The sequence below is a fragment of the Elephas maximus genome, chromosome 7, assembly GCF_024166365.1.
Source record: "Elephas maximus indicus isolate mEleMax1 chromosome 7, mEleMax1 primary haplotype, whole genome shotgun sequence".
NCBI classification, from domain to species: Eukaryota; Metazoa; Chordata; class Mammalia; order Proboscidea; family Elephantidae; genus Elephas; species Elephas maximus.
This window is the reverse complement of record NC_064825.1, coordinates 95,327,521-95,340,732: the sequence shown is the minus strand read 5'-3', so window position 1 is coordinate 95,340,732 and position 13,212 is coordinate 95,327,521.

The following is a 13,212-nucleotide window of genomic DNA, read 5'->3' as shown; positions in this document are numbered from 1 at the left end:
TTAAACACAGCTTGCAATGAGGATTGTTAAACTGGTTGAAATTGAGTGTTGTTCTGGAATTAGGAGACAAAGTTTCTTTTTCTAGGAACACACAATTTGCAACACCCAACTGATTTTTTTTCTGAGCTAATTTAAGTCTTTCTTTTCATATGGATGCTGTTTATTCTTATATAAATCACTAATAAGGGAATTGAAAAATTATCTAAATCTTTCACAGCATGTCTTTGTATTTTAGTATTTTGTACGTTTTTTACCCAGCCAGAGTCTGTTAACTGTAAAGTTAAAAAATATGAATACATTTAGGTAAAATAGTTGTTAAAAATTATTCTATGAAAATATTTATATCTATATTCATATATCTAGTTTTACTAAGTTGTCAGAAAACAAGTCATTACAATATATAAACCAAACCTTTGGTCAAATGAAAGAAATGTATAGGTTGTCGAGCCTTTTATTTGTACATGTAGAAAACTGTAGAAAAACAATTTGTAGTCCTGGCCTTGTTTTTTTAACAGAATAAAGATATAATGATTTAGAAAGCAAATGTCATCTATTTTCTCCTTCATAGCGGCACTAATTGTTCACCTGAAAACTTAAGTGGGCCCCATTTACATAGACTGCAGTATTTTTTCTCTCCCTCTCTTACTAGGCATTAATTTTCCTGTTCATCTGCCTTGGGTTAGGCCTTCCAGAAGTATCTGCCAAAATGTTTGATGATTTTTCATGGCACCAATGGACTACTTGACTTCCTGCATACGAGTAAGATGTGAACTTCAAGTTTGAAGAATGCCCTTGAACCCTTAATAACTCAGGATTTGATAGACACACAGATCTGTAAGTAAAAAAAATAAAATAAAATAAAGCAATATGTTGTAATTTTCTCTAGCACAAAAAAAATATTGTTTGTCTAGGAGGAAAGGGCTGCTAGAAATATAGGAAACAGTTATTAACTAGATGAGTACTAAGAAGAAAGCTTTCTTTGGTCTATCCAAAGCCCTCTGGTGTTGCCAAGTCATTTTGTAATTGGCGTTGGAGAGGGCCGGGGCCACTCTCTTCAAAGGCTTATAAAGAAATAATCAACTTTGCAACATCTGAGGAACAGAGGAAGAAGGTAATGATGAGAAAATATTTGTTATTCCACAAATCAAAGTGAAATTTGAAAGTATTAATAAAAAGTCTCTCTGGGAAGCTAAACCTTATTAATACTAACAGGTTGACCAAATGATTTACTGCTCTATTACATCTGAAAAAATATGGAAAGAATAATATCTTAATAAAGAGATCCAGTTATGTTTTTACAATCCCTTCATGCATGTGTGTGTGTATTTTAATCAAATTCATGAAAGAGATGTATCAATTTACTTCTTTCTGATATAAAAGTTCAGAGATCATCTGAATATGTATAGCCTGCCTGAATTATGTGGATAGATTGCTAACAGATTTATTTACAGAGATGTTGCCTTTCATTTCAATAAAGCCTTTTTAGAATTTCAGCCTACAATGAGGATACATCTGACCACCTCTCTTCCACATGCCTAGAGAAAATCATTTGTTCCTTTGTGTTTTCTTGACACCAAGGAAGAAAGTTTATGTCATATTTTCTATAATTTATTTAATTTTTGTTGTTGAAAATATACACAACAGAACATACACCAATTCAACAATTCCTACTTGTACAATTCAGTGACATTGATTACATTTTCAGGTTGTATAACCATTTTCAGCCTCCCGTCCCAAATTGTTCCTCTGCCATTAATATAAACTCACTGCCTCCTAAGATTCCTATCTAACTTTTAGAGTTGCTGTTGGCATTTTAATCCCATACAGTTAGCTCTTTAGTAGAGTACAATGCTCAAAGTAGACATTCTTTACTAATCGAGGTTAACTATTGTTTTATTTAAAGAAGACTTCAGGGAAATTTGGGGGGTTTTTCTTTGAAGGGTAATTTTCAGAAAAAGGAAAAAATCATGACTCATACCAATGAAAATAAACATGTGATAACGTTTGGATTTAACTCATAATTAGTGAGGAAACTGGTAAGATGTTACAGTCAGTTCAAAACATAATGCCAAGAAAGGACACAGTTATGGATCAGGAATAATTAAATGACTCTGTAAATGGCAATCAACTGGCTTCTTCCACAGTGGAGGAGGGAGTCAACTGAACTTTCACCAGGCAAAATTTATTTTTGTGTTTATAAACAAAAATTATTTTGCATCACTATGAGTTATCTATAACTTAGAGAGGCAGTGAAAGACTAGAATCAGATAACCACAAAGACTATGTCCTGAACAATGCATAGTTTTTTCATTGGAGATAATAATCTTTTATGCTTATTCCAAATTTTCTTAAACCTTGTAATATTCTAGCTTACTTGTTGACTACTTCTTTGTTTATTTTCTGCACATTTGTAAAACCCATGAAAGCTGGAACCTGTGTAAGGTAGAAACTTGTCAGAGAAAAAAACAAAAACAAAACCTGCTGCCATCGAGTCGATTCTGACTCATAGCGACCCTATATGACAGAGTAGGACTGCTCAGTAGGGATTCCAAGGAGCACCTGGTGGATTTAACTGTGGACCTTTTGGTTAGCAGCAATAGTGCTTAACCACTATGCCACCAAGGTCTCCTGTCACAGAAGGAAACTCAGATATTTTCCACCAATACAGAGTGATAAAAAAAGTGGCAAGCGTGTATTCTGCCAAAGGTGGAAAACTTGCAAGACCCAGAAAACGAGGCAATTTCTCAAAGTCCTGGCTCAGTGTACACTTTTTTTCTGGCTGTTAGACGGCAGTGGGGTTGTGGGTTAGTTAGGTAGTATGGAGCCCTTGTGGTGCAGGAGTTAAACCACTCAGCTGCTAACCAAAATGTCGACAGTTGAAACCCACCAGCTGCTCCACAGGGAAAGATGTGGCAGTCTGCTTCCATAAGGATTACAGCCTTGGAAACCCTGTGAGGCAGTTCTACTCTGTTCTACAGGGCTGTTAAGGATTAGAATCGACTCAATGGCAGTTGACTTGGTTTGGTTTAGCTAGGTAGTAAGCTCCTCTGGTACAAGAACTGTGCCTTGGATTATTTTTGTTTCCCCAAATTGTGCTGAATGAAAAATGGGTATTTCTTAATTGTTAGTGGAATTAAATTTTCAAAATTGAGTGTTTGGATGAAACACAATGGGCATTTGATCTCATGGCACATTGTCCAATAACATACAATAAAATATGCCTTTGGAGGCCTTGGGAAAAGAACTGGTCCTTTTATTGAATATAGCTGTTTGGTTAATGACAATGTTTCAAAATTTCTTTGTGTCCTTAATTGATGAGGTAATGGAATTTTATTGTTGAGTAGATCTTTTGAGCTCAGTGTGGCCTAATAATCCAAAAAATATTGGTGCAACTATCAAACCACAATAATCCAGATGGAAATCAAAACTTATTACTTTGTCCCTTAGAAACTATGTGACCATAAAACCCATTGCCATGGAGTCAGTTCTGACTCATAACAACTCTAGCAGCTAAGAGCTTTAACTACTGTACCAAGAGGGCTCCTTACTGTCCTACAGGACAGAGTAGAACTACCCCATGGGCTTTCCAAGGCTGCAAATCATTCCAGAAGCAGACTGCCACATCTTTTTCCCACTGAGTAACTGGTGTGTTTGAACCACCAAACTTCTGGTTAGTAGCTGAATGCTTAACCACTGCCCCACCAGGGCTGGGCTCCTTTTTATGTGACCTTAGATAGAGATATCTAAATTTTCTGAGACTTAGTTTCCTCATTTGTTAAAATTAGATAGTAATATTGTAACCCAGGATTGTTACATAGATTTATAATGTACATAAACTGTTTATATACATTTACATATCCATTGCATTGGGAAAATCTGCTGCAAAAGACCTCTTTAATGTGTTAAAAAAAACTAAGATGTCACGTTGAAGACTAAGGTGCCCCTGACCCAAGCCATGGTATTTTCAATCTCCTCATATTCATGTGAAAGCTGGACAATGAATAAGGAAGACCAAAGAAGAATTGACACCTTTGAATTGTGGTGTTTGTGAAGACTATTGAATACACCGTAGACTGCCAAAAGAACGAACAGAGATGTCTTGGAAGAAGTACAACCAGAATGTTCCTTAGAAGCAAGGATGGTGGGACCATGTCTCACATACTTTGGACATATTATCAGTAGGGACCAGTCCTGGAGAAGGACATCATGCTTGGTAGAGGGTCAGCGAAAAAGAGGAAGACCCTCAATGAGATGGATTGGGCTCAGCCATAGCGACAATTGCAAGGATGGCACAGGACTGGGCAGTGTTTCATTCTGTTGTGTGCAAGGTTTCCATGATTTGGAACTGACTCGATGGCACCTAACAATAACAACAACATACAAAGCGTTTAGTGAGGAATGCAATAAATACTATTTTCTTTCTTTCCCTTCCCTTGTTTTATTAAATTTTAATGAATTTTAAAAAGTCAAAACAAAATTTCAAACTCTGATGAGTTTATTGCTTTAATCATTTTAGTTTATAAGATTACATGCGTTGGGGGACTACTTTTACGGTGATAACAAAAATCATAAGATTGGAGCAGCTTTTAAAAAGTATTATTTTAATACCTAATAATTAGAAAAAGACTAATGTTAGGTGCCACCTAGTCATCTTTGACTCACGGAGACCCTGTGTAAAACAGAATGAAGCATTGCTGGACTCTGCCCCAACCTCAGAGTCATTACTATGTTTGAACCCATTCCTGCAAACACTGCATCAATCCATCGTGTTGAGCGTCTTCCTCTTTTTTACTGGCTGTCTACTTTACCAAACCTTGTTGTCATCAGGTTCCATCAAGTTGGTTCTGACTTGTAGTAACCCTATGTACAACAGAACAAAGCGTAGCCCAGTCCTACACCATCCTCACAATCTTTGCTGTTTGAGCCATTGTTGCAATTACCAAGCCTAGCTTCTCCCTTTTTACAGCATTTTTCATTTAGAAGACTAAAGTGTTAGAATTTTTCTAGAATATAAACGTTTAGTGTCCCATATCTTTCTTTCTTCTTCTTCTTTTTTAATTAAAGCAGTTTTAGTCAACCAATTCAGAAAACAGATCAGCCATTGTATTCACATTCCAGCTCAGAAAATATCAGAATTCAAACAGAACATTCAGTACACAGGCAGGATTGATCTCACATCCTCATATTCCTTTCATATATGAAAATGAAAACTAAAATCACCCTCTTGAAAGGTCTAACTACATGGAGGGGGTAATAGATGATTTTTGTTTGCCAATCCAAAATGGCCTACTATAGCCCCCTTATATGATAGCTCGTCATTTACAATTTGGAGTGAGCCTTTTAGCTACCACGGCAAATAGACAGCCTGAGAGTTGCACATGTTAATGTGATTTTAAACCGTGTTTATTCCCTCAGAAATGTAGAGAAACAGAAACAAATTTTGCTGTCTTTGTTTACTGATATTTTTATGGCAGCTACAAAATTACTTTTTTCCCCTGAAAAAATTGTGTCTGCTAAGAAGTGAAAACATTTGAAGCAACTTAAATTAATACATGATTTAGGCCAATTATTTGTCAGAACACAGGTTTTGTCACCTTATTGTCTCCTCAAAATTGCTACTATTTAAAAACAACAATAAGATAAATAGCCCAACATATCATGTCCCCTGGGAAGTGTCTGAATATGGACAATGAAATGCTAAGTCCCAGTTGATGTATCTAGAGAATTCCAGGCCTCTGTGGAGATTCTAAGATGAGGTGGTTGTACATGACTCTCCTGTGGGGGGTTTTTCAAAGACTCCAAAATCCCCTCTAAGATCCAGTCACAGGAAACACACACACACACATACACACACACACACACACAGGAAAACTAATGAAGTGCATCTTCAAATTTCACTGCAGCCATTTCTAATCCATCTAAGTTTGGAGCCCAGAATTCAGCAGACTGTATCAAGAGCTCTTTAGCGTTTAGAATCCTGTCAGAGGAGCTGAAACTAAACAGGGAGGCCACACACTGGAGCGCGTTGGCAATGTTCATGTGACCAGCATCCCAGATGATTTGATTTATGGTCTCATCAGATAGAAACCAAATTCTACTTCCTTCTCATTAGTGATAATTAGCAATTCATGGAACGGGAAAGAAGTTGATCTTACAAGATTTCTTTTTTTTGTCTCGGAAATCTGATCACAGGTCATGTTTTCGCTTTAGAAAATGTACCCACATTAAAATTATGTTTAATATAGAAAATGTGCCTACATTTTCAGATTAGTTGTATCACATATCAGTAAGACCTAAAAAATTTAAAGACCGTTTGAGGGAAAGGCAAACTAGAATAGAGAAAACTTTTATTCTTTTATGGGAAGAAATCAAATTCAGGATGGTTGTACCTTGATTTAAAAAAAAAAAAAAGTCCCGGTGAGAGATAAACATGGTTTTGAACTGTGAGTCCTGCTGTGGGACCCAAATTGTCCAAAGTTGAGCTCCTTACCCTGCCCCCTACCTTGTTCCTACTCCAGTGCTTTTCACACTAAGTAAAGGTTATTATCGTAGTTACCCCAATTGCTCAGTCCAGCTATTTTGGAGGTTTTCTTAAGATGTCCCACACTATTTCTAGCCTAACTACTTAGGCTATTGCTTCTACCTACTAAATATCCTTAGAATTTGTTCAATTTTCCTTTCTTCTTCCCCATCACTCAGATCTAAGCTATGTACTCCTCAGACTTGTCCCACAGAAATAGCTTGTAATTGACCTCTCTGCCTCAGGGCTTGGCTTTTCTTTTAATTAATTTTCAATCCTGTAGCTCAAGCATCAAAAATAAACTATAAATCTTATCATGCCAATCCAACCTGTGGCTCTCCACCTCCTTTTCCCCACACTTACAACCGATTCCTCTCAGGAAAAAATTCTAAAATATGCGCTGTAATTTATTGTTCCCTCAATAACCTGACCTCTGTTTATCTCTCCAGCCTGTGAGCCACCCTTCAACAAAATGGCCTAGAAGTCTCTTTTTTTTCCTTTTTTTTTTTTTTGCCAGCCTTCCCAGCAAAAGTGCAGTGACTCACTCTGAAGGGATCTACTGATTAGCTTAATGTGGATGGCACACCCTACCCCTTAACTAGGGATGGAGTTCCACTTGCCGGAACAGCATGGTTTCCTCAGCTAAAATCAGACATTCTGGGAAAGGACAGAATAGATGATAAAGGAACAACACACCAGTATTGACTAGGATAGTGTTTCTCAACCTTTATGTGCTTAAGAATCACCTGGAATCTTATTAAAATACAGATTCGGATTCATCAACTTCAGGGTGAGCTCTGAGAGTCTTCATTTTTAGCAAGCCTGTTGTTGTTGAGGCAATTCCATCTCGCAGCAACCACGTAAGGACAAAGTAGAACTGCCCCATAGGGTCTCCTAAGCTGTAATGTTTCTGGAAACAGGCTGCCACATCTTTCTCCCACTGAGTGGCTGGTGGTACCAGCAACCTTTCAGTTAACAGTAAGTGCTCATGATCACTATGCCACCAAATTCCCAGATAATGGCACCATTGCAGGTCCACAAACTTCTCTTTGACTACTAAGGAATTAGAAAGCTTATTTGCATATTTATCAGATAAAGTATAGTTATTAGGACCTGGATCTTGAGGTCAAAGAGGCTGGAGTTCAAATCCTGAATCTAATTCCTACTTTTTTGGGTGACTTTGGGAAGCTACTTAAAACCTCTAAGACTTAGTTTTCACATTTGTAAAACGATGGCACTTCATACTGTTAGTTATGAGTATTAAATGAAAGTATAGGCTTTGAAGGAGTGGTTAAGTGCTCAGCTGCTAACTGAGAGGTCGGTGGTTTGAACCCACCAGCCGCACTCTGTGAGAGACAGATGAGACAGTTTGCTTCTGTAAAGATCGATTACAGCCTTGCAAACCCTATGGGACTGTTCTACCCTGTCCTTGAGGCTTGCTATGAGCCAGAATCAACACAAAGACAATGGGGTTTATAGGCTTTGAAGCCATTAATAAATATGACCGTCACACATAGTAAGCATTCAATAATATTAATATTGGCTGTATGAGATAAAACATTACACAATAGTAAATATCACTAATCTCAAAGAAGTTATTCAGAGGAAGAACAGACGTGGCCATGAGAAAATCTGTGAAGCTTCACTACTAAAAACAAAATCCATTAACAATGGTATAAAAATATAATTACCAGTAAAATAAGTAAAAACATAAAAAAAACATAAGATATTTAAAGTTCACATCAGTGGTGATTGCATTAATGAAGTTTTCTTTAGGCTACATTCTTTCTAAAATTTATTGAGAAGAAAATTTGCAATAAAATTATAGATCATTCTTAAAGATAAAAATATTTCTTGTTTTGTTAGGTGCCATCAAGTCAGTTCTGGCTAATAATGACCCTGTGTACAACAGAATGAAACCCTATATGTTGTGCTCCATTCTCACAATGATTGTTATGCTCGAGTCCATCGTTGCAGCCACTGTGTCCATCCATCTCGTTGAGGCTCTTCCTCTTTTTTGCTAACCCTCTACTTTACCAAGTGTGATGCCTTTCTCCAGGGACTAGTCCCTCTTGATAACACACCCAAAGTACATGAGATGAAGTCTCGCTATCCTCACTTGTAAGGAATGTTCTGGCTGTACTTCCTCCAAGACAGGTTCATTCATTCTTCTGGCAGTCCATGGTATATTCAATATACTTCTCCAACGTCATAACTCAAAGTTATCAGTTCTTCTTCTGTCTTTCTTATTCATTGCCCAGAAATTGAAAATAACCATGGTTTGGGTCAGAGGCACCTTAGTCCTCAAATTAATATTTTTGCTTTTTAATGCTTTCAAGAGATCTTTTGCAACAGATTTGCCCAATGCAATACATCGTTTGATTTCTTGGCTGCTGCTTCCATGGGTGTTGATTGCAGATTCAAGTAAAATGAAATCCTTGACAACTTCAATATTTTCTCTGCTTATCATGATGTTGCTTATTGGTCCAGTTGTGTGGAATTTTGTTTTCTTTATGTTGAGGTACAATTCACACTCAAGGCTGTAGTTTCTGATCTTTAACAGCTAGCCCCAATTTATTTGTCTTTGTTGCAGAATTCACATAACTTAAAAAAGAACTAAGAGTTACATATTGGTAACCCAAACAAAGTATTGTATTGGGCACATCTGCTGTAAAAGATCTCTTTGAATTGTTAAAAAGCAAAGATGTCACTTTGAGGACTAAGGTGCCCCTGACCCAAGTCATGTTTTTTTCAATCACCTCATATGCAGGCAAAAGCTGGGCAATGAATAAGGAAGATGGAAGAATTGATGCCTTTGAATTATGGTGTTGTTGAAGAATATCGAATGTACCATGGACTGCCAGAAGAATGAACAAATGTGTCTTGGAAGAAGTACAGCCAGAATGCTCCTTAGAAGTGAGGATGGCAAGACTTCATCTCATGTACTTTGGACATGTTATCAGGAGGGACGAGTCCCTGGAGAAGGATATCACACTTCATAGCGGGTCAGCATAAAAGAGAAAGATCCTCAATAAGATAGATTGACACGGTGGCTACAACAATGGTCTCAAACAGCAATGATTGTAAGGATGCCACAAGATCAGGCAATGTTTCCTTCTGTTGTACATAGAGTCACTATGAGTTGGAACCGACTTGACAGCACTGACCAACAACCTTGCTTACTGAAAGCGAACAGGACTTGAAGCACTTACTGATGAAGATCAAAGACTACAGCCTTTGGTATGGATTATGCCTCAACATAAAGAACACAAAAATCCTCACCATGGACCAATAAACAACATCATGATAAACGGAGAAAAGACTTAAGTTGTCAAGGATTTCATTTTACTTGGATCCACAATTAACACTTACGGAAGCAGCAGTCAAGAAATCAAAAGATGTATTGTATTGGACATCTGTTGCAAAAGACCTTTTTAAAGTGTTGAAAAGCAAAGGCATCACCCTGAAGACTTAAGATGCACCTGACCCAAACCATGGTATTTTCAATTGCCTCATATGCATGTGAAAGCTGGACAATGAATAAAGAAGACCGAAGAAGAATTGACACCTTTGAATTGTGGTGTTGGAGAAGAATGTTGAATATACCATGGACTGCCAAAAGAACAAAGAAATCTGTCTTGCAAGAAATACAACCAGAATTTTCCTTAGAAGCAAGGATAGCAAGACTATATCTCACAACATACTTTCGACATGTTATCAGGAGGGATCATTCCTTGGGCAAGGACATCATGCTTGGTAAAGTAGAGGGTCAGCGAAAAAGAGGAAGACCTACAGTGAGATGGGTTGACACAGTGGCTGCAGCACTGGGCTTAAGCATAGCGATTGTGAGAAGGGTGCAGGACCAGGCAGTGTTTTGTTCTGTTGTACATAGGGTTGCTATGAGTAGGAATCAACTCAAGGGCACCTAAAAACAACAATAACAATCAACAACAATATTTCTTATTTCATATTACAGAAATTCATTGATATAAAACCAAGAATGTTTGTGTACAAAGATAGCCATTGATTCAGCAAATGTCATTGTGCTAAATTCTGAAAACACAGAGCCAAGTAATGAGAAGCTCTGATCTTGAAGCATACACACTCTAGTTTGGGAGAGACACATACACAGAGAAGTTGCAGTACAGTATGGTAATTGGTATGTTGGACACATGAAATGATGCTGCTTTTAAAGTGCACAATTTATGAAATACATTAAAGTAAATGGATATGACAGCATAAAAAAACAAAAAGCAAAAACTTACAGAGAAAAGTAAACTCCTACTGCGCATTTTGTTTAATTATCTGTGAATGCCAGCAATGGTCGTCCGTGGAAGTAGGGAAGGAGTTTGAACAAATAAAATACTTAAGAGTACACGTGTTACATTTTATTCTCCATATGCAAGTAACAAAACTAAAGTACTAGTTGACAATTATAGAAATTTGTTGTAACATCACCTATCCACCTATCCCTAGGAAAAAAAAAAGAAACAGAGACAGCTGTTTAGTTTGCATATAAGAAAATGTAAACACCTACCAGAGAAGAATAAATTTCTGATTCTCTTTTGTCCCATAAATAGCTGTTATAAGGAGTCTGTGGGCAGCATAAAATTGTTTTTCAATATTATAAGAGAAATTAGACCACAGACTATGTTGTATGATACAATCAATAGAAGGACGGTGACTGAGTAAATACATTTGTTCCATCCTATAATGGAACTTTAAAACAAAGATTTAAAAATATAGAATGAGCTGCCTGAAGAAGCAGAGGGTTCCTTATCATTTTGTATTTGTGCACAGGAATGAACATATTTGTGGGACTGCTCTGGAGGCATTCAAATATCATGTGGGGAGAGATGACTTAATGTTCTCTCCAGCATTGAGAGACTTTGATTCTAAAACGGGAAACTGGATTAATTTGTACTTGACCAAAGTTACTAATGAGAGTTAAGAATGGACTGAATGTTGACTAATATTCTGGGCGATATTCAAGTATAGAGAAATAACGTGACACCACTGGTGACCCTCAGGCTGCCGTAGAAATGAGATGTCTATCTCCTGAGGCTATTACACTTGGCAAAAAATTTAAATAATGACAATTAAAGGGTGGCTGGCTTCTCTAACTAATGAAAGTTCAATATCTTCTAATTATATCTGTAGCACAATATGGTTGCAAAATATGACTTAGTATCTCTAATACAGTCCTGTAATGAGTTGTTCCATTTCAACTCTATGCTGTATGCTTTTAAATCTCATGAGTGTATGAAATATGCTATTGTCAAAGGACAAGAAGCTCAATGTTTTTGACATGGTAGAGCAAAGTGGCTGCTTAGAGAATAAGCATTTTAAAAATTCAATTCATTTCAGCAGTCATTTACTACTATTTACTATATACCAGTCTCTGTGCTAGGTGCTGGAAATAACAAAATGATCAATAAGGCATGAAACTTGCCCTCAAAGTGCTCACTGTCTAGTGAGAGCAAAACACATTTAAAATATCTGTTACAAAATGGCAAAAGTACATTAACGAAGCTATGCACGAAAAGCCGTGGGAGTGAATAGAAGTGAGCAATTAGATCTTGTGGGTAGATGGTAATGTTAGTAGGGAATGGGAGGTATCAGAATCTACAAAGAGGAAATTACATTTGAGCTAGGTCCCAAAATAATATGTAATTTATTAGATTAAGGTATGTAGACATTGTAGAGTAGGTATTATAATTATAGCTAACTATATGAGTGAAGGAGCCCTGGTGGTGCCATAGTTAAGAGCTCAGGCTATAACCAAAAGGTTGGCAGTTTGAATCTACTAGCTGCTCCTTGGAAAGCCTATAGGGTAGTTCTACTTTGTCCTATAGGGTCACTATGAGTTGAAATCAACTTGAGGGCAACAGGTTTGGTTTGGTTTTGGGCTATGACTGAAAACACACAAAAGCATGATCAAGTTCATGTGGTTGTTATTGTTGTTAGTTGCCATTGCCTTTGAGTTGGCTCTGACTCATGGTGAACCCATGAACAACAGAACAAGATATTGCCTAATCGTAAACTATCTTCATGATTGTTTGTATGCTAGAATCTACTGTTGTGGCTACTGTGTATTTTGAGTGGCTTTCTGACTTGGCGCCTCATCTTCCAGCACTCTATCAAACAATGTTCTTTTGGGATCCATAGTTTTCACTGGCTAAATTTTGGAAGTAGATCACCAGGTTTTTCTTCCTAGTGTGTCTTAGTCTGGAGCTCTGCTGCAAACTATCCACCAAGGGCGATACTGTTGGTATTTGAAATACTGGTGGCATAGATTCTAGCATTATAGAAACACACAAGTTACCACATAAGGATAAATCGACAGATAAGTGGTGACGGTATGACTGGGCATTGGATATCTGTTGACAGGGATCTGGAAATAAATCTGTGAAGTTAGGTGGAGCAACAACAAAATAAGACTGAATCTATCAAGGATCTTAAATTTATTTTGCTCACTTTTTTGCTTTTTTCCTTCACAGCTCACCATTAATCAACAGAAGACCAAAGTAACTTTGTTGGGTTGTAGGCTTAATAGTTAATGTTATGTAGCATTTTTCATTATTCCTAGATCGCCTTCTTCCCAGCCTCCCACACACATTTATTTCCCTCCCCGCACCCCCCCCCCAACAACACACATTTTCAACGTTTTGAAAGTCAGGATGCATCTAGCA